Source organism: Henckelia pumila, chromosome 2, assembly GCF_033568475.1.
Source record: "Henckelia pumila isolate YLH828 chromosome 2, ASM3356847v2, whole genome shotgun sequence".
NCBI classification, from domain to species: Eukaryota; Viridiplantae; Streptophyta; class Magnoliopsida; order Lamiales; family Gesneriaceae; genus Henckelia; species Henckelia pumila.
The window spans coordinates 133,275,598-133,299,745 of NC_133121.1; the positions used below are offsets into that span (position 1 = coordinate 133,275,598).

The 24,148-nt window shown below is 35.3% G+C and overlaps 1 pseudogene; it reads right to left on the reverse strand.

The window, feature by feature from the left end:
• Positions 1-1,990: 1,990 nt before the first annotated feature.
• LOC140880673 (peptidyl-prolyl cis-trans isomerase FKBP62-like) lies at positions 1,991-5,228 on the reverse strand (annotated as a pseudogene).
• Between the last annotated feature and the right edge of the window lie 18,920 nt (positions 5,229-24,148).

The following is a 24,148-nucleotide window of genomic DNA, read 5'->3' on the forward strand; positions in this document are numbered from 1 at the left end:
TAATTTTTTATATTTGAAATTATGATTAAATTGAATAAATAAACACACACACACACACACACATATTGTTAATTATGTTATGCAATTTTCACTTATTCGTATAATATTAAATATTGTTACGTGTTTCATCTTATATATATAGTGAATTGCAGTAGAAAATAATTAATTCTACAATGGTAATAAATAAGATAGATGAATCTTATATTTTCTTTAAATTTATATTTAAATTTAAAGTCTTTAAATTGACATTTTCATGAACATTAAGAATTTTTTAATACAACGGAGATTGTACACATTGGATTATTTTGTTGCCCTGCATCACGTGAAACTTCCATAAAATAATTTTGAACAAATCGGTGTTCTTCCAAATATTCATTTATTTGAATGCATGAGTCCCATTGAGACGACAAATAATGCTCAACTGAAAATAACATGATGCGTAGCGTTCATATCTTCTTCCTATGTCTATGTGGATATAATAATTCGAGCCATTGTCGTTGGAGTTTGGAGTTTGAAATATAGATTTGCATGAATGCATGAAGGAATCATTGTTTAATTCTTTTATATTCAATTTTTTTTATTTATTAAAAATTAATGTTTACCATGAATTTTGTTTAATTTGATGCACATCAGGTATGACAGACACTAATTTTATAATAGAGATAATTAATAGGGACCACTTTTCCCTCTTATCAACCTGAACCTCCTCACCACTCAAAAATTAATGCTCCTCTATTATAAGCAACCTAAATTTACTGGTTAACTACTATTAATCTTTGCTTCTTTTTTTTTCCCTAGCTAGGTGCACTTTGTTTTCCTATAATTGGGGGAATAAGATGAAAGCCAAGATAAAGTGAAATGTTTCTTCTCTTGTATCACTTATTTTGTATTTCTAGATCACCAATGCGAATAAATCAAAGTATTTGTTAGAATATTTTCCGAATACATTTTTTAGAAATTTTATTTGATGCACATCAGGTATGACAGACACTAATTTTATAATAGAGATAATTAATAGGGACCACTTTTCCCTCTTATCAACCTGAACCTCCTCACCACTCAAAAATTAATGCTCCTCTATTATAAGCAACCTAAATTTACTGGTTAACTACTATTAATCTTTGCTTCTTTTTCTTTTCTTTTTTTTTTTCCCTAGCTAGGTGCACTTTGTTTTCCCATAATTGGGGGAATAAGATGGAAGCCAAGATAAAGTGAAATGTTTCTTCTCTTGTATCACTTATTTTGTATTTCTAGATCACCAATGCAAATAAATCAAAGTATTTGTTAGAATATTTTCCGAATACATTTTTTAGAAATTTTATTGCCGATCACGAATAAAGATCTCCGCTGCGAAAATCTTATATACGGTCATGGGGAGGATTCTCGAGCTGCGAAGTGTGCATCTAACATATAGACTTCCGATTTTACTGGCACTTTCGTTTATTAATACAATCTTTTAAGTTAAGCAAATTCGAAGGTTGGATTCAAGCAAAACGTTACGGATTCTTATATGCGGCCTCTGCTTGGCAATCGTAAGTTCTATATTTACGAACTTAAATGAATTATTATGCTAAAGAAACATGACGATTCTGAACAAAAGAAAAAGATCCAATAATTGTTCTTAGGCATTGGCCACACTTCTCGGACTCTCGGTCCGCCATGACATGAGATGTGACATTTAACTCGTTCTGCGACCGTCGAATCATTGTGGGGAACCCCCACATGTAACATCCTAATCAAAACGCTTGTCTACTTGCCCCGATTATCCATCTCATTAATGTTTCTGCTCGATTTTGTGGTACGATTATTGATAGTTCTCATGTGATATCTCATGCACATGATTTACTAAAATTTCATGTTTTTCACTTTTGCGACGGTGAAAATTTTATTTATTTTAATTTAGTAATTACGTAGAAAAATAAAGGGCATGCAAATTCATCCAGACCCAGATCAGAGAAACCAAGAACCAAGTGTTCATGATGGACGGATCGGAATTAAAGTCTCAAAGATAAGACAAAACTATGATATTTCGACGACAATGAAAGAAATTATTCTACCCCCTGAATTCGGAAGACAACATCACAGATCAGATTATGCAGAAGTTCACAAACTCGAATATGTATCAAAACCAATAATCAAACAAGTTCAACAGATTGCATTTTATGCATGCAATTTGGCAAACACATTGCCTAAAACATGGCATCCTTCTTGTTGTATTCCTTTGCCTTCTCTTTAAGAGTTTCGTAGCCAAGCTTCACCTCCCTGATTCCATTATCACAAAATAAATAAATAAATAAACATTTAGGCTGAAACACTCATATAGGGATTGTTGGCCAGAACTACTAAAACTACCAGTAGTTGGTATCAATTTCAAGAGCGTTCTTGATATTCACGTTCTGCCAAATCAAGATCTGCCACATGCATGTAAGCCTGAGCTCTCCTATACAGAGCCTTAATGTTCGTACTCTCAAGTTCCAACACCTTCACTTGGTGTTCATCGTTAGCACTTCCAGATCATAAAGTACTTGGAAAAAAGGCATCACACGAGGAAGATATGAAAATCTAAATCAAACCTTGGTACAAAGCTTCTCTGTCTGCTTATAATCTCTCAGTTTTAACATGCAAGTGGCGTTGTTCAAGTTGCAAGTCACCTTCAATGCTTTCGTCTGCTTCTTTTCCTCCTCACTAAACGATGTGTCGTACTAGCTCAATATACTTTGCGGCCTGGTCATTAATTTTTACATGAGCCAACGTGCAAAATACAGACTATTTTTCGAAAATCAAAACAGCAAATCGTTAACCTTCCCATATCTCTTGGAGGCTCTCTCATATTTGCCAGCCTTAAAAAAAGCATTTCCCTTCTTCCTTTTTCTTGCCAGCTTCCTCGATTTTTTCTTGTGTCTTCAAGTCCCAAGATTCCTTCTCCTGAAACACCAAGTAACATATGAAGTCATCCAATTCATCACTCTGACCAATACCCTCAAACGCTAAAAAAACCTCAACGTTAATATTTAACCTTGACAAAAGATATGAGCTCCACATCATAGTACACGGTTGAGTTCGGAGGAACTGTAGAAAGCTCTTGCTGCAACTCCGATGTACCAAATGCATACTCTTGGGCAATTACCAAATGTGCCACCTCTCCCTTCTTCATTGTGATCACAGCCCTATCCAACCCATCAATTACTTGCTCTGTTTAAAAATAGGAGTGATAAGAACAAACTCAATTATCACAAATATGCAGCAAAGAGAAATGATTTACAGATAGATACCTTCATCTGTTTTAAATTCGAAAAGATCGTCCTCACTTTCATCATGACCTTTCTTAATAAAAACAGTACCATCCCCTAGCTTTCAAAAACAATATTCAATGTAGCATTGGGGGAACAGCTCCGTCATCACCAGAAGCTGGTTTGCCCTTTTCACCAAAGCCGTCTGCATTAAATAGACACGAGGATATTTATGTCATTGGAATCAATCAATTTGCAGTGTCTTGATAACTTGCAACCTATATCTTACATTGAGGTTTGACTGCCTTGGAAAGATCAGGACAAAAATGGCCTAACGACAGAGTTACCCATTCTTATTAAGGTCTTAATAAGAAAATAAAAAGAAGAAACATACAAACAACCAAGCAAACAAAGAACAAAGCTCTCATGGAAGATTCAATACTGCGTAATTCTTTACCTTCTTCTGCAGTGAACTCAACTCCATCTGACTTTGCAATAACGGTTCCATTTTCCAGCTGGGCTTCGTACTTAACTGGATCACAGAAAGCAGTATGTTAGGGCTTGATTAGTCTTTAAGCAACTAAGATGAGAAATTAGAGAACTGTTCCCATACCAAGCACTTCATCTAGATCCTTCGGATTCTCCCATTTCTCTCCTTGGGTGAGGAAATTTTTTAAAAAGCCCGCCATCTTTGCTGATATCCTTGACGCTAACCCAGGTCACAAGATGGAGGAAGTCATGTTCTTTTTCATACTGGCAGTGAAAGGAAAATTATTAACACAAAAATATCAAGAGCATGGTATGACAGAAAAAGAAGACGATAATCATTCCTATAAATCCTGAGAGCAAGTGCAGGCTGAACACAAATAGAACATTGCAAGAATCTGCTGGTTCATCCACGGCACATAAACAAGAGATTTCTCTAACTTAATGTCTCTACAAAACTTCAACTGCGAGTTTATTTACTCTTACTTTCATAAATTGCAACATCAAACAGCATTTATTGTTTTCTATCCAATTGATATAAAAAAATTATTAAATCGTCAAATTTAATATGCCAAGGAAGGGTCATAGACTCATAATCCAATTTTTTACGGCAGCTCAAAACACTCCACAAAAAAGTGCGATCACCACCAGTATATTGTCTTTCTCATCAAACCAGTACCACGTTTCATGACATAACAGGAACAAGTACTTTCGAATTTACCCCAATCGTCCTACCAATACAGCATGCGTGAGTCACCATCAACACGACAATTTGACAAAGATGACAACATATATGCGCATCTCTAAAAGTACAAATGCCTTGATGAAACTGGTTACTAGCAATCAATAACAGTACTGCAATCCTTTTCGAACGCAAGGATTGGACAGCGTAACGTATGAAAAGCTTTAACAGTAGATTGGATGTTTTTTACTAACCTTGACCAAGAGTAAACTTGAATGGATCCCCCCTATCGCGACTCGAATCAAATTTGGTCCCATCCAACAGCGTTCCAGTATAATGAACTGCATAAATCGCCAAAAAAAAAAAAAAAACTGTCAACAATCAATGGAAAAAAAAATCCCCTTGACAGAATTAAGAGTAACCAATTCACCTTCAACTTCATCGCCATTATCCGGAGTATCCCAACCTTCACCCTCTTTAATAAGCTTCTTCTTCAAACCTTGATTCCCGATCTCCTTCTCTTCACCGACTTTCAAGTAGGAGCTCTCCTCCGGCGGATCCATGTCCTCGTCCATCCCCTGTCGGTCGGTTGTTTATAAATGAACCGAACATTCAAAAGCCGAACTCGACTACTCTCGTTTACCTTCCTAATTTTAGACTCGTGATACACATGGTGTCCATTGAAAAATTTGAGAATGACAAATTTGATGTCTTTCTTTAATTCTGAAAAGGAGTTATCATTTCTTTTCAAAAAAGAAGAGTTATCATTTAAAAAAAATTGAATTTGGGGAAGATGAGATTTGATGGAAATAAATAAATGAAAAATTATAGAAATGGGTGATTAAATGTCCGTTTTTTAATTATGAAAAATGTTGAACACGAATTCGATTTTTTTTTTCGGGTTGTTGTTAGGTGCTAATTTTAGTTATCTATATATACATGGAACGCGGTTTTTTTTAGGAGGGTATATATGCTCATATCATTGATATTTAAAGAAATATGGCTCAAAAAATTATAGAGCAATATAAAAAATAATTGAAAAATATCACCCAAAAATTTTTGAACTCCAAAGGATGCAATGGTTTTTATTGAAGATGTTTTCGGATTTAACGATAAAATTATATTAAAAGAGAGTTTTTAATACAGCCGTTTTGAGTCGGGTTTGGTTAATCCAAATAACTATCCAACGTGACGCGACCCCGGACCCCTATTTGTGGATAGCTCAATCAAATTTGATTGAATAAAGCTTTTTTTTTTTTTTTTTTGAGTACTTTGATTGCATATAGTTTAATTTGACACTACCACTCGACGATTTAGAAGTCGGCTTCTCCTTTGGGATTTCAGTTTAGTTGGACTTGACTTTGGGCTTCTCATGCCGAGTACCCTTCAAAAGTCCGGATGAGTCTATGCTATCCCATTTGGGCAGTACCCGAATGGGTATCAGACGGTCCAATTTCATCTGCAGATCAAATCAGATGATTTGATTTGATCTGCAAATGAAATTGGACCGTTAGATCTTGCAGATGGACATAAAATCACCCCAAAAGTCCGGTCACTATGCTATTGTTCAAAAACTAATGCTCTTCTAGCCTTTCTTGGCTACGTACAATATACAAGTCGGTAGAATGAGTGATTGGTAGAATAAAATATTTTTAAGAAACAAATCAAAACAAAATAAAATATTAATTTTTTTGGGATATTTCAAAACTTAATATGCACAAAATATAAAAATTCAACTTTTAATCTCATGACTATTGAAATATAAAAAAAAATAAATAAATTTAAATTCGATTATGACAGTTGTCAATTAAATTTTCATTTCGGTTTTCGAGTATAATCTTCACAACTATTAAATCTTTCCTGTTATGAAGGATTAATTTATATGATCATGAATATATTTGACTTCTTTTACGAATTATTCAACTAAATTTACTATTTTGTGATTTTTTTTTCATATCTAAACTATAACAAGAAAATAACTGTAAAAAATTTATCAAATAACGTATAAAAAAATCATAAATAAGAATAATTTTTCTTTTTACTAGTGGACTATTTTCTATTCAGGATAAAACTAATAATATTATTACATAAAATTATTTTCCAAAAAATTGTAAAATTTAGGGATAATATAAAATAATGAAATCTTCGTGTCGTGTCGGGTTATAAAGTTAAGTTTCATGGCCAAATACAAAAGAAAGATTTTAAAATCATGAATATCACATTTTGTTAGAACCTAATGGGGGAATTAGGTTCTATCGGCAACTTTAGCAATTTAAAGCGATTATGCAAATACGCAAGCGGAAGACTTAAAGCAATCAAAAATAAATGCGGTAAATAAATGCGTAAAAGAAATAAAGCGATAAATGAGATATGATATGTTTATGGAAGTTCGACGATAAATCGTCTACGTCTCCCCTTCTTGGTTAAGATCGATTAACCAAGGATCCACTACCACTTCAACTCTTGGTCTTGATGGCTCCAAGGATAGCCGTACAACTCAACACGATCACCGCGCCGATACAACTCGAACACTTGGCCTTAAGGGCTCCAAGGATAGCCTCAACACAACACTTGGCTTCACACTCAAGTGCTTACAACGATAGCACAACACACTTGGCTTCACACTCAAGTGTTTACAACAATAGGACAACCAACTCACAAACTATTTTTACAAACACTCTCAAATATATCACACAAACACTTTGATAGTGAGAAATTGCTTGCAAAGGAGAGAAGAGATGAGTTGGGATGTCTCCAAATGAACTTGGATGGCCTCTATTTATAGTTGGCAAAGTTTTGAATCTGATTTGAGTGCTTGGAGCGTGTGCTAAGAAGTCAAGGAGTGACAAAAAGTGTTCGGCGCCACTGCCTACTTTTTCCCAGCACTGAGCGGATTTTGTGGAAAATTCATATCTTCCAATCTAACCATTGGATGGATCTGAAATTTGAAATGAAGCTTTAAAACATCTGGATATTCAATCTGAACGGTGGAGATTGGATTTGAACGAGTCAAACATTTCCAGTAATTTTCGGAAGTCACTTCATTAAGTTTTCGAACTTGTTCCGTTGGATTGATCTGAATTTTAGACAGAAGCTGTATAACATCATAAGCTTGTATCTGATCGGTGGAGATTGGATTTAGAGTTCTAAAACATTCCCAGTTATTTTCTGAAGTCGAATCTTCATGGTTTCGTTCCTTGCAGAAGTGGGTACTGTGCAGCATATATGAAAAAATTCATATCTCTCATTATAGCCGTTGGATTGCTCTCAAATTTTGACATTACTTGTAACACTTCTTTATCGATATTATGACTGGTGGAGATCCGATTTGGAGTCATAGAAAATTTCCAGTAATTTTCGGAAGTTGCTGCTCCATACTTTGGCTTCTTCTTGTCTTTTTCTTCATATCTCTTAACAATGTTACATCCATTCAATGAGCAATACAAGACTTTATAAATACATGTATAGCTTCAAAATAACTTTCAATAATTTATTTTTCAATAAATATAATCTGCAAAATCTCACTTTAAATGGTTAGTAACATTTAACCGAGTTTTGTAATCATCAAAACATAATATTATGAGACTTGTTAATGCATTAAAAACATTAATCTCATAACACGAGATTTGTATGCGTTTAAGGCGTAACACATTTCAATGATATAATTTTTTTTTATAAATAATATAATGAAAAAATATTAGTTTATCCTATTGATTCAAACATATTACGATTCGAATATTTTTTCTTGAAATTCTAAACAAAAAATTGATTATCAAATGTTGTACATTAATAATAAAAATATGCGAAAAAAGAAAAAAAGAAATAGTGGAAAGGATCAAAGGATATCTAATATTTTTAAGCAACATATTCTGATGAATTTTTGGTACATTGAATACCTGTTTGATATTAATTATCATGTATTTTTAATTTGTACAAATATTTATTTTAACAAGCACATCATCTTTTGATTGTATCATAATCAATGATAATTGATAATCAATATAAGTCAGAGCCACTCATTGTCATTTGTCTCATGTAACATAATTGTCAATTATATCTTGATTTGCAAATCACAAGAGTCTAAAAAATTTGAATATCAATGTTCTTAAACTTTTTATACATAATAAAAATAACAACTAAAAAATCAACGATAAGTGTTGAATTAGAGGGTGTTTGGCTAAACTCATTAAAAACAACTTATAAACTCCATGAACTTATAATTTGTTTTGAAAACTTATAAGCTCTTAGGTCTTATTTTAAAAATAAGTTGTTAAGGGGTTTGGATAAACTTATTTTAAACAACTTAAAGATGTTGATGTGTTTGATATTATAAGATCTTTTTATTTTTGAAATTATCAAAAAGTGTAACATACCATAAAAATTATTTAAATAGTAACATACATTTAAAAATAGTTTTAAATTTATTATAAAAATTAAACATATATTATAAAAGTAAAACTATTTTTAATTTTAATTTAGAAAAAAAATGATAAATTATGTATTAAAAATGGACAGAGAGCGTTGTGAGAATTTAATAAAATATATGAGGATAATACGGTGAAATAAAATATCACAATAAGATCTTTTTTAAAAAAAAATTACCCCTTTTAATTTTTTAAAAATAGCTTATAAGATGTCAAACAGCTTACTTTGACAGCTTTTAAGTTGTTTGACAAAAAAATTGCCAAAAAAACTTAAAGAGGTTAGTAGCTCTAAAACAACTTATAAACTGTTTTTAAGAGCTTATAACTTCTCCCAAATACCCTTTTATTAGTGAAGTTTTTCAAGATTTTGAAATTATTTTTTTAATTGAACGGATTATGATCAATTTATTTGTATTTCAATTATTTATCAAAAAATTCTTACTTGTTATTTTTTTTTACCAAAAATTACATAAAATAGCATGTTGCACATCGCACGAGTGGAGTACTAATTATAAAATAAATATTATTATTATTATTATTATTATAGATAAACCGTCTCAATACTCCATTTTGTTTTACATAATTTTTGTTACATGTTTGTCTCTATTTCTTGCATTTACATCACGATGCAATTTTTTATTTTAAAAATCAGACGACTTTCTTAAGTGTTGGGTTTTTGAAATACGAGTAATTTTGATTTTGATGATAACAAAACTTGTTATTGTGTTACTAACATATTTACTCTAATTTGAAGTTGTCAACTCAATATGAAAACCAAAACTCAAAATTAGCTAAACTAAATTTCTGGTGAACACTAGAGTTTCAATGATATTTCACATTTCACAGCTCAGAGATGTAAATATTTAGCCACAAAAACAAGAAAACTTAATTGGAACGTATCTTACTTCACATCAGTCAAGTAAAAACGGATGTTATCTTGGTCAAATTGACGTCGCAACACCAAACTGAATTGCATCAGTCTAGAAGAAAAACAAAATCAATTACCTCGAGCAGTTCTGGTATTTTGGTCATATCGTACAATTCAATTGTCTGAATGGAACTATTTACCCTGCGTTGGAAAGATAAGACAATGATCTACAAATCATATTTGCAAGTTGAAAATTGAATTGGATCCTAAGGAGCTGCTAAATTGCATTAACATTGCTGGTTTGGAACTTAAATTATGTAGAGCAGAATTTCTGGCACAGTCTGGTATATTGAGCATATCTCCCTCGTATAAATTCGAAATAGAGTGATTCTTGATTCCAGAGAGAGAAAAGGATACAATTTCATGTTAATTACTTTACCCAGAAAATCAACGAATCAAAATATATAGCACTAGACTGGTTATATGCACTCAACTGATTTTGTGCTCAACTGAAGTTCGAGCAGCTCTGGTATTTCAAACATAACTTTTGCACATATATAAACTCATAATGGATTGATTTATGTGCTGTTGGAAAGCTAAGATCAAGAGCTGCAACTTTTATGCATGATTTTTCTTAAAATAATATTGTCTAGATTGTGCAAACAAGATCAAGAAAAAAAATTCTTAATTAATGTTGTTATTAAACTAGATTGATTGTTTTATCTAATAATAATATATTAGCTCCGAGGTCCCCACACTAGGTGTATATTCATCACTTTACCCATAAATCAACGAATCAAGAGATATAACACTAGACTGGTCATATGTCACGGAAGCTGCTAAACTGATCACATGATTACTAAACTTCCCCAAGTTTAGTGTCGCACTAAAATTAGTTTAGCAAAGATTAGTTTCGCTCCAATATCAGTCTATCGAACTAAATTGAATTTGTCCAAGAGCAGTCTACCTACCCAAACTGATGGTTGCTCAATTCGCATCAAATTCAGTTTACTAAGATCAGTGTGGTGGAATTCATTTTAACGCTCCAAAAACATTATAAAAGCATTCTAATGGCTCTATTTCTGTGTCTAACAGCTCTATCATTCTTGAAACCTATAAATACAACATCTTGAAGATCTAACACAAGATTTTGAAGAAGATTCAAAGCATGGGTAGCTTACTTGATGAAATCAGCTAGATTGAGTGCAAAATCCAAGGTGTGAAGAACAGAAGAAAGATGAGCATTCACTGCCAAGTAATTCACACTAAATTAAGTTTATGGAACACTCTTCTTTGTTCGAAATCTTTGTATATCAGTTGAATAGAACCCAACTCATGCACATATTCGAGAGATGTATTCATAGATTAGTTAAGTGAGAGTCTTAACACAAAGACGTAAAAGATTGTGTTTGTAGTCTTGACATAAAGAAGTTAAATATTATACGGATTGTAAGGTTGCGGCCTAAAATCATTTGAGTTGCTAGGAGTTCTTGTTTAGGCAGTGGATAAGTCCTAAACTAGAGTGTGTTTGAACAAACGTGTTGTATAAATCAAAGTCTTATATTGATATCTTTTTTAGGAGGAAGAAGGCATGATTAGAAGTTGTTGAAATTCCGAACATCCATAAAAAAATTTGGGTCTATTTATCGCATTTCTTTTACTTATGCTACTGATTTTTAAGATGCATTGTTGAAACATTTTATGTATTCTTCAATTGAAAACAAAGGTCTCGGGCAGATTGGCTTGCAGAGGGGGATAGAAATACTAAATTTTTTCATCACAAAGTTTTTATTCGCCAATGCAACAATTGGTTAAGTGGTATTTAGTCTCAAGATAATGTGTGGTTAAGTGAGGCTAATGCTGTGGAATCTAGATTTTTGGAATATTACAAGACTCTTTTTACATCTGCTGATCCCTCTTCTGTTTCTTTGGATCGTGTTATTAATGGGTTAACATGCAGAATATCATAACAGATGCGAGGCCAACTGGATGCACCATATACCTCAGTTGATGTACATAACGCTCTATTTGGTATTACGTACCCTTGGAAAGCACCTGGGCCTGACGGTTTTCATGCCGATTTTTTTCAGGAAAATTGAGATTTGGTTGGTGAACAAATAACACTAGTATGTTTGAATATTTTGAATGGGAAGACCTCTATTGGAAGTATCAATGATACTCACTTCGTACTTATCCCAAAAAAGAAGAAACCAAGTCTAGTGTCGGAATATCGGCCCATTAGCCCTTGCAATGTAATGAAAAAAATTGTTGCCAAATCTATGGCTAATCGACTCAAGAATTGTCTTAGGTAGTATTTGGGAGAGCTTCTAAGAAGCACTTCTCAGCTTTTCATTAACAAAATTTTGTAATTTTATGAAATTTTGTTAATGAGAAGCTGAGAAGTGATTTCTAGAAGTTCTCTCAAACCTACCTTAATACCATCATAGATCCTGAACAAAGTGCTTTTGTCCCGAGGCATCTCATCACAGACAATATGCAGGCTCTTTTTGAAATTTTACGTTCAATAAGATGCAAGACTCGAGGTCACCAAGGCCTTATGGCTAGGAGTGACAAATTTTATATAAATCCCGATCCGTCCCGATTCTCAACCCGATCTCGTCCCGAAATTTTCCCGACCCGATTAATTTTGGGATCGGGATCGGGATAGGCTACTCTTCCCGACGAGATTCCCGACCCAAACCGAATATAAAAATAATATTTTTTAATAATATTTTTTAATTAAAATTTTTTTTTAAAATTTTATTTTTAATGTTAATGTTTTTATAATTATATTCCATATAATTTTTTTTATTTATCTTTTTTAATATTAACATTGAGTTATAAATTTTTATTTTGTTTTTTTATTATTATGAATAATTATATGGTTTTTATTAATTAAGTAGTTGTTTTAGTTTATTTGTAATGTACTAAAAAGTGTTTTAGTTTTTTAATGGTTATATATAAAAAAATTTTAATTTTTTTGTAATGTATTAAAAAAATTGTTTGATTTTTTTCATAATTTTTTTTAAAAAAAATATTTTCATAGAAATTTTTTTTAAAAAAATATTATTCGGGATTACCCTCTCCCGACCCGACGGAATCCCGAATGTTCGGGATCCCGAACATTCTAGTCCCGACACTTCTCGGCTGCGGGATCGGGAAAAAAATGTCAAACTATCGGGACGGGAATTGAGTAAGGGGGTTACGGGACGGGTCCCGACCCGATTCCACCCCTACTTATGGCTATTAAATTGGCCATGTGCAAAGCGTATGATAGGGTTGAGTGGATCTTCTTACAGGCAGTCATGAATAAATTGGGTTTCTTGCACAAATGGATTGTCAGGGTTATGGATTACTTCCGCAGTACCTGTTTCTCAATTCTCATAAATGGTAGACCCTCACACTCTTTTCGACCGACTAGAGGTCTTAAACAGGGCTCATACTCTTTTCGCCCTACTTATTCTTATTATGCTCCGAGGAACTTTCATCGATGATTAAAGTCAAAACCTGATCACTAGGGAAGCTGTGTGGTATAAAGTGTGCACGAGAAGCTCCAAAACTCACTCATTTGTTTTTTTGCCGATGACACGTTATTACTGGGACACACTGACAAAAACACTTGTGAGCAGTTTCGAACAATACTCCATGACTATGAAGCAGCCTATGGACAGGCTATAAATCTCAAAAAATCCAGCATCACCTTCAGTTCCCAACTCCACTTCAGATATGAAGAATTTGGTTTTTTCATCTTTACGTATGAATCGTAATGAAGCCTACTTAGTGTTGGGTAAAACAAATATCAAACTCATAATTGAGTTGGACAACACACATGGTTGAGTTGGACAAAATTATTGAGTTGATATTATGTAAGCAATGAGGTATTAATTTTTGTTGTGTACCCCAAACTTTTCCTATAAATAGGTTGTGTCATTTTCCTTGAAAAATCATCCCATCAAGCTCTTTTCTTTTCTTCAAGAGCAATACAAAGAAAACACTAAGAGTTTTCTTGAGTGAGTTTTGAGAGTTGGAGAAATTTTTTCTCGGTTATACTCGGGGTGTGGGATAGGGTGAAATAAAGTGTTTTGTACACACTTGTAATATTTCTCCGGTTATAAAATATTTGCAGCAGCTCCGTGGACGTAGCCTATTTTGGGTGAACCACGTAAATCTTGGTGTTCTTGTTGATTGTTTTATTCCGCAATTTTATCATCGTCATGATCGCTTCGGTATATAATCCATAACAACTGGTATCAGAGCAAGGTTGTGTACGGGAGCCTTGGTGAAAAATTTCTTAAAATTCTGAGTATGCTCTGTGGTTGCAGCCTTGTCTGATCTTCCACATCAGAAAAGATTTTTTGAAATTTTGTTAAGATTAAAAATTCTGAGTATGCTCTGTGGTTGCAGCTTTGACTGATCTTCCACATCAGAAAAGATTTTATAATTTTTAAGGCAAAAGAAGCGATGGCCGGAAATGACGGACCTGGAATCAATAAGTTCGACGGTACAGATTTCACATTCTGGCGGTTACAGATTAAAGATTATCTGTATAGCACGAAGTTGCATCAACCTCTATCCGGAATGAAGCCAGAAAAGATGGAGGATGATGAATGGAAACTCCTTGACCGACAGGTGTTAGGGGTAATACGATTGACCCTAACAAAGAACGTGGCACACAACGTGGCGGAGGCAAAAACCACGGAGGAGATGATGTCCATTTTGTCGGACATGTACGAGAAGCCATTAGCAAATAATAAAGTGTTCCTCATGAAAAAATTATTCAACTTGAAGATGGAGGAAGGTGCTTCGGTGGCGGCACACATCAATGAATTCAACACGATTGTTTTCCAGCTAACATCGGTTGATATCAAGTTTGATGATGAGATTCATGCACTTATTCTTTTGGCGTCTTTACCAAATGTTTGGGAGCCGATGCGGGCAGCGGTTAGCAATTCTGCTGGAAAAGGAAAGTTACAATTCAATGATGTTCGAGATCGAATTCTTGGCGAAGAAGTTCGAAGGAGGGATTCGGGAGAACGAACATCATCATCTGCCCTAAATCTTGATAACAGGGGCACAGGCAGAAGTGGCAAAAAGAACTCTAACCGATGGCGTGGCAGATCCAAATCAAGAACTGGAAAAGACAAAAATACATTTGAAAAGAAATTGAAGTGTTGGAGCTGTGGTGAAACTGGTCACATGAAAAAGGACTGCAGATCACCCAAGAATAATGCAAATACTGTTACTGAGGATGTACACGATGCCTTAGTACTATCCATAGAAAGCCCGGTTGATTCTTGGGTTATGGATTTGGGAGCTTCATTTCATACCACCGGTGATCGTGAGGTATTCAGTAATTACATTGCTGGTAATTACGGAAAAGTTTTCTTGGCTGATGGAAAACCTCTGGAAATAGCTGGTATGGGTGATGTCCGTTTGAAATTGTCAAATGGATCTATCTGGAAACTCAACAAAGTGAGACATGTACCAAAGTTGACCCGGAATCTGATCTCAGTGGGACAGCTTGATGACGAAGGCCATAAAGTGACCTTTGGTGATGGCTCTTGGAAAGTGAGCAAAGGAGCCATGATTGTTGCTCGAGGACAGAAAACTGGAACCCTCTACATGACTTCCAGTTGCAGAGAAGTGTTAGCAGCTGTGGATGCTGGAGCTAACTCAAGTCTATGGCACTGTAGACTTGGACATATGAGTGAGAAAGGAATGAAGATGCTGATGTCAAAGGGGAAACTACCGGATTTAAAAACTGTCGAACACAAACTGTGTGAAAGTTGTGTTCTTGGAAAACAGAAAAGGGTGAGCTTTTCGAAAGGCGGTAGAGAACCGAAAGCAGCAAAGTTGGAGTTGGTTCATACTGACGTGCGGGGGCCATCTCCTGTGACATCCCTTGGAGGCTCAAGATACTATGTCACATTTATCGACGATTCGAGCAGGAAGGTTTGGGTTTATTTTCTGAAAAATAAATCTGATGTTTACGAGACCTTTAAGAGGTGGAAAGTCATGGTGGAGAATGAGACCAACTTGAAGGTGAAGTGTTTACGGTCTGATAACGGAGGAGAATATGAAGATTTTGATTTCAAGAAGTATTGTGCACAGAACGGGATCAAGATGGAGAAAATCATTCCTAGTACTCCTCAACAGAATGGTGTAGCTGAAAGAATGAGCAGAACCCTGAATGAGCGAGCCAGGAGCATAAGATTGCACGCTGGACTTTCGAAATCATTCTGGGCTGATGCAGTTAACACTGCAGCATATCTGATCAACAGAGGACCTTCAGTACCACTTGATTGCAGAATACCAGAGGAGGTCTGGAGCAGCAAAGGAGTAAACCTTTCGTTCTTGAAAGTGTTTGGTTGTCTCTCATATGTTCACATCGATTCAGCCAACAGAACAAAACTTGATCCGAAATCAAAGAAGTGTTTCTTTATTGGTTATGGAGAAAATGAGTTTGGTTATCGGTTCTGGGATGACCAAAATCGAAAGATCATTCGGAGCAAAGATGTCATTTTCAATGAGCAAGTTTTGTACAAGGACAAGTCAGACATTGCAGCAGGAGATAAATATCCTGAAGTCCTGAAATCAAATGAAGTGCCATTGATTGATATTCCTGTGAATGAGTCGGAGGATAGTAACCAGGAAGAAGAAACTGCACAAGAAGCTGATCCACAAACTCCGGTAATTGAACTCAGGAGATCGTCAAGAACAATCAGACCACCTCAGAAATACTCCCCTGCACTTCACTATATTTTGCTGACTGATAAAGGTGAACCTGAGACCTTTGAAGAAGCAATGAAAAATGATGATTCAATCAAGTGGGAGTTAGCCATGGAAGATGAGATGGATTCACTGTCATCCAATCAGACGTGGAAGTTGACGAAACTTCCGGAAGGCAAGAAGGCATTACACAACAAGTGGGTGTACCGGATCAAAGAAGAAGTTGATGGCACCAAACGGTACAAGGCAAGACTTGTTGTAAAAGGCTTTCAACAAAAAGAAGGCATTGATTACACTGAAATTTTCTCTCCAGTGGTGAAGCTGACCACTATCAGAACTGTACTTGGATTAGTGGCGAATGAAAACTTACATCTGGAGCAGTTGAATGTAAAGACGGCGTTTCTTCATGGTGACTTGGATGAAGAAATTTATATGAAGCAGCCACAGGGATTTGAAGTACAAGGGAAGGAGAAAATGGTATGCAAACTTCAGAAGAGCTTGTACGGTCTCAAACAAGCTCCAAGACAGTGGTACAAGAAGTTTGATGGATTCATGAATAACAACGGTTTCCTGAGATGCCAGGCGGATCACTGTTGTTATGTGAAGAAGATTGATGATTCCTATATCATTCTACTGCTATATGTTGATGACATGTTGATAGCAGGATCGTGTCTGGAGGAGATTGATAAACTCAAGAGAGAGTTATCAAAAGAATTTGCAATGAAGGATTTGGGAGCTGCAAAACAAATTCTTGGTATGAGGATCTTGAGAGATAGGGTGAACGGAGTCTTGAAGTTATCTCAGGCAGAGTACGTGAAAAAATTTCTTAGCAGATTCAGCATGGATGAAGCTAAACCGGTTAGTACTCCTTTGGCTAGTCATTTCAAACTAACCAAAGCTCAATCACCATCGACAGAGCAGGAGCATGCTTATATGAATAAGGTTCCTTATGCTTCTGCTGTTGGAAGCCTCATGTATGCAATGGTGTGCACCAGACCAGACATAGCACATGCAGTGTGAGTTGTGAGCAGGTTTATGAGCAATCCAGGGAAACAACACTGGGAAGCAGTGAAGTGGATTCTCAGATATTTGAAAGGTACTATCAGTTCATCTCTGTGCTTCAGAAAGTCAGATTCAGGATTACAAGGTTTTGTAGATGCCGACATGGGTGGTGACCTAGACGGCAGGAAGAGTACTACTGGATATGTGTTCACATTGGGTGGTACGGCAGTAAGCTGGGTGTCCAAGTTGCAAAAGATTGTTGCACTTTCGACCACTGAAGCTGAGTATGTTGCAGTGACAGAAGCTAGCAAGGAGATGATATGGTTGAGATCATTCCTTGAGGAGTTGGGTCAGAAGCTTGAAGGTAATACGTTATACTGTGACAGTCAGAGTGCTATTCATTTGGCAAAGAATCCTGTTTATCATGCTAGGACGAAGCATATACAGGTTCGGTACCATTTCATTAGATCCGTTTTGGAAGATGGAATCTTGAAGCTCGAAAAGATTCCTGGAAGTAAAAATCCAGCTGATATGTTCAAAAAGGTGGTAACCACAGACAAACTGAAGTTATGCTCGACTTCAATTGGATTACATGTATAATCGAGGAGATATGAGTTGCTGCATTGACTGATGTGAAGACATGATTGACATCAAATCTTCAAGTGGGAGAAATGTTGAGTAAAACAAATATCAAACTCATAATTGAGTTGGACAACACACATGGTTGAGTTGGACAAAATTATTGAGTTGATATTATGTAAGCAATGAGGTATTAATTTTTGTTGTGTACCCCAAACTTTTCCTATAAATAGGTTGTGTCATTTGCCTTGAAAAATCATCCCATCAAGCTCTTTTCTTTTCTTCAAGAGCAATACAAAGAAAACACTAAGAGTTTTCTTGAGTGAGTTTTGAGAGTTGGAGAAATTCTTTCTCGGTTATACTCGGGGTGTGGGATAGGGTGAAATAAAGTGTTTTGTACACACTTGTAATATTTCTTCGGTTATAAAATATTTGCAGCAGCTCCGTGGACGTAGCCTATTTTGGGTGAACCACGTAAATCTTGGTGTTCTTGTTGATTGTTTTATTCCGCAATTTTATCATCGTCATGATCGCTTCGGTATATAATCCATAACACTTAGGACTTCCAGCTTTCGTCGGGCATGGCAAGAACCGAATTTTTGAAACAATTAATGAACGAGTGTGGAAAAATCTACAGGGATGGAAAAGTAAACTTTTTTCTATCGGGGGTAGGGAAATTCTACTTAAAGCCGTAGCACAAGCTATTCCATCCTACACCATGAGTATTTTTCGAATGCATATTGACATGTGCAAGAAAATACAATCCATGATGGTGAATTATTGGTGGGGAGCAGTTGGAACTGAGTGGCACATTCATTGGAAACGTTGGAGTGTACTTTCCACTCCTAAAGCCCATGGCGCGCGGAATGGGATTCATGGATTTAGTGGCTTTAAATCAAGCTTTGTTGGCCAAACAAGCATGGCAAATATTAACCAAACCGGATTCACTTGCAGGAAAAATTTATAAGGCCAAGTATTTCCAAAATTTTAAATTTCTTGGATGCTAATCTTGAACATCATCCTTCATTTGTGTGGAGAATTTTAATATGGGGCAGAGAACTCTTGAAGAAAGGTTTACGATGGAGGATAGCTTCTGGATATCAAGTTTCTGTATTCCAGGATCCATGGTTATTGTCGCATAATCATTTTAAACCCATCACGATTCCTAAACCTATTCATGCTCAGCTGCGTGTTTATGATTTAATGACACCATCAGAATAATGGGATTGGGATAAAATTGTATGACCAAACTATTAAGTGAAATTTTCCTTCAAATTAGAAAATATTATGAGTATGTGAACACAACCGAGGCCTGTAAAATTACAGTTTCCTTAAAACAGATTAGTCCCCTCCCGGATGTGCTCGAAGGATCACGACGGACGTCTGTTTCCCAGGATATAACGATAAAATCCTGTAGTCACCTAGCACGAAGGTACTACATCGACGAAAGGATATTGTACCATAACGATATCACGTAAACTTTCAATAACCGAGCAAGAGTAGAAAATCAGAAGCTCAGAAATAAACAGAGAACAAACTCAGAGATGAGACAAGGTGTAGCATGCACGAGCAAAAAATTGAGAAGCATGCATGAGTAAGAACACAACAGCTTATGATGGAGCAGAAATGCAATAGCTTAGAAATGAACAAAAGAGAATATATTTTTCTTGAAGCTGATGAGAGCTCGAAGACGTATATATTTATTAAGACAACATCATATAGACATTTGGGTACATGCACATGCTTATAAGAAAACAAAAGCTAAAATAGCAGCCATACAAGGTTCTATCATATTGGTTGAGCATAATAAATATGGAGGGCCATGTTCCATGAATTATTTGAGTAGCAAAAACGTGGCCAATTAATATATGCATGTAGACACTTGGTTTCATTCAATTATTCCAACAAGTGGCCAATTAATATATGCATGTAGACACTTGGGTCTATTCAATGAGGTGGCCTACAACCATTGGAAATTATAAACAATGATTTCCATTCAATTATTCCAACAATCCCCCACATGAATGAAAATGGAAAGATAAATGAAGATACGTGATAACGTTCATCAGTTGTAATCCTGCATAGGATAGGTAGGTGTTACCCGTTGAACCTTCCCTTGTGAAAGCATAGTAATTCACTGGTTGACAGTATACGCGATGTATTTGAACTGTACAACCGTTTGTGTAAATTAAAATATACTTCACACAGGAATCTTCTTGATACACTTCAGTTCTCATGATTGTGTTCGTTTTGGCCATGAACACCCGCCTGGTTCTGTAAGAAGATCTAGAATTGAGCCTATTAATTCCTTCAAAGCGACCCCACTTCTCTCTTACATAGGTGATTCCATGTTTACTCCATCAGAATCATTAAAAGTCATATGCTTATCCTCAATATTCACTGTTTTATAATAGGAATAGGCTAAGGATTACCCCCCCCCCCCCACCACAGTGATCTACCAAACTAATGCGATTAGGTTGTCCCATTGAACCTAGTTCTTGGGATCTCCAGTCATCATAGGTTGGGTTTTCCTTTGCATCAATTTATTCCATAGGCTTCAGTCTCATTCCTTTTGACGATTTTGCAACTAACTCTCTGTTTAACCCTATTAACGGATCCGCTGTATTATCCTTTGACTTGACATAGTCAACAGAGATAACTCCAGTTGAGAGTAGTTTTCTAATGGTGTTATGTCTACGACGTATATGTCTAGACTTACCATTATACATATTTCTTTGTGCCCTTCCTATTGCGGATTGACTATCACAATGTACGCAAATAGATGGCACGGGTTTTACCCACCCAGGAACATCTTCTAAGAATAAACGCAACCATTCAGCCTCTTCAGCACACTTATCAAGGGCTATGAACTCAGATTCCATCGTGAATCTGGCTATAACGGTTTGTTTAGAAGATTTTCATGATATTGCTGCACCTCCTAAAATGGTGTCGCAGAGAGAAAAAATCGCACTTTGAAAGAAATGATGAATGCACTGTTATTGAGTTCTGGTTTACCTCAGAATATGTGGGGGGAAGCTGTTCTAACAGCTAATTACCTTTTAAATAAGGTACCCCGAAAGAAGCAAGATAAAAGCCCATATGAATTATGGAAAGGAAGAACACCTTCTTATCAATATTTGTGAGTGTGGGGGTGTCTTGCTAAAGTAGTCGTACCTACTTCGAAAGATTGAACCTAAAACTGTTGATTGTATTTTCATTGGATATGAAAATAACAGTAGTGCTTATCGATTCCTTGTATATGAATCTCAAATACCTGATATTCAAAAGAATACAATAATGGAATCTAGAAATGTATCGTTCTTTGAAAATGTGTTTCATTGTAAATCTAAAAAAGAACCAAGTTCTTCCAAAAGATCACATGAGACAATGGAACAAGAGGTTAATCATGAGATTGAACCTAGACGTAGCAAGAGAGCTAGAATCGAGAAATCATTTGGTCCGGATTTCATCACTTTTATGATGGAAAGTGAACCTCAAAGCTTCAATGAAGCTGTTAATTCATCTAAAGGACCTCAATGGAAAGAGACTCTCAATTCTGAAATAAAATCTATTTTGAAAAATCATACGTGGGAAATAGTGGAACTTCCTCCAGGAAGCAAACCACTAGGTTCAAAATGGATTTTCAAAAGGAAGATGAAATCAGATGGAACAATAGATAAGTATAAAACCAGATTGATATTCAATGGTTACCGTCAAAGTGAAGGACTTGATTACTTTGACACTTATTCTCCAGTGACGAGAATAACTTCAATCCGAGTGATACTTGCAATTGCCGCTTTGCGGAATCTTGAAGTACATCAAATGGATGTAAAGACTGTTTTTCTAAATGAAGATTTAGAAGAAGAAATTTACATGGAACAACCTGAGGGATTTTCTGCACCTGGTCAAGAAAATAAGGTTTTTAAATTGGTGAAGTCTTTATATGGCTTAAAGCAAGCACCAAAACAATGGCATGAAAAATTTGATAAAATCATGCTAGGAAGTGGATTTAAAATCAATGAGTGTGACAAATGTGTATACGTTAAGAACACTGAAAAAGGATATGTTATTTTATGTCTTTACGTAGATGACATGCTTATTATCGGAAGTAATGATAAGATGATTCAATCCACTAAGAAATTATTTAACTCAAAATTCGACATGAAATATTTGGGATTAGCCGAAGTCATCATTGGAATTAAAATACATAGAACATCAGAAGGTATAGTTCTAAGTCAGTCACATTATGTGCACAAAATACTTGAAAAATTCAGTAAGGAAGACTCTGCATTAGCTAGAACCCCGATAGATACAAGTCAATATCTATCGAAAAATCGGGGTGAGAGTATCTCCCAATTAGAATACTCTTGAGTAATAGGAATTCTGATGTACTTAATGAGTTTTACACGACCAGACATAGTTTATGCAATAAGCAAATTGAGCAGATTCACGAGTAATCCAGAAGCTGACCACTGGAAAGCAATTACCAGATTGCTAAGGTACTTAAGGTATACTCATGATCTTGGGCTGCACTATACCAGATATCCCGCTGTAATTGAAGGATACAGTGATGCAAACTGGATATCTGATATGAAAGACTCAAAGTCTACAAGTGGATTTGTATTCACTTTAGCTGAGGAGAATAAGGTGTTGTTCTTTCATGTCTTATACCATGTTGAGTACAAAACTCAGAAAATGGTGATTCATATTCACCTCCCGATCACTTCTTAACACCTTAATTTTTTTGTCAAGTTGGTTTTCAACTTCACTTTTATAGTGGACAAATTTTCAATAGCTTCATCTTTACTTTTAAGAAGATACACATAACAATATTTTGTGCTATCATCAACAAAAGTAATGAAGTATTTATTTTCATCGCGTGTTGGTACTCCTTTTAAATCACATACATCAGTGTGAATTAAATCAAGGAGTCCATTATTTCTGTCAATGGATTTGAAAGATGATCTTGTTAGTTTTGCCTCAACACAAATTTCACATTTGTGATTTTTATCAATATGAAATGTGGGTAAGTTTTTTCAAGTTAATTAGTCTACGAATTGTATCATAATTAACATGTCCTAGTTTACCATGCTACAAATTGGAAGACATAAGCAAATAAATAGAAGCATTCACTTTATTTATTTTCGGCTTAATAGCCATTACATTGAGCTTAAACAAGCCATTACAAACATAATCCTTTCCGACAAACATTTCATTTTTAGACAAAAAAACTTTGTCTGACTCGAAGACAATGTGAAAATCATGCTTTCTTAAAAGCAAACCGGATACTAGATTTTTTCGAATCTCCGGTACATACAACACATTGTTGAGAGTTAGCTCTTTTCCAGACGTCATCTTCAAAATCACTTTCCCTTGTCCCTTGATATCGGAGGTAGCAGAGTTACCCATAAACAATTTTTCACCATTTTCTGATTCATCCAGAGTAGCAAATATGTCCTTGTCATAACAAACATGACGATGGCACCAGTGTCAATCAACCATTCTCTTGGATTTGATTCAACCATATTTACTTCAAAAATGACAGCATAGAGGTCCATGTTTGAAACATCTTTAGATATGTCCTCCATGAGATTTGCCTCACAATTACTTTTCGGTTTCTGCATTCAGAAGACTTGTGGCCCGGACCGCCACAATTATAGCACTTACCAAGAAACTTTTTTTTGAACGTGTCTTTCTTTGGGCCCAACTTAGAGCCTCCACCAGCAAATCTCTTTGACTTGGAATTTTTCTTCTACTCAACCATATTAGCTTTAGCAGCACTTGGAGAATACAATCGTTTTTCAGAACTCTTGTTGTCTTCCTTGATACAAAGTCGAACAATGAGTTATTCAACATTCATTTCCTTGCGCTTGTGTTTCAAGTAATTCTTGAAATCTTTCCAAGCCGGAGACAACTTCTCAATAATAGCTGCCAGTTGGAAGGTTTCACTTAGCATCATGCCCTCCGCATGTATATCATGTAAGATCACTTGGAGTTCCTGAACTTTACTGATCACTGATTTAGTGTTGATCATCTTGTAGTCCAAGAATCTTCCAACTATAAATTTCTTAGCCCCGACATCTTCGGTTTTGTATTTTCGATCCAAGGATTCCCATAATTCCAGAGTCGTCTTTTTCTCACTATACAC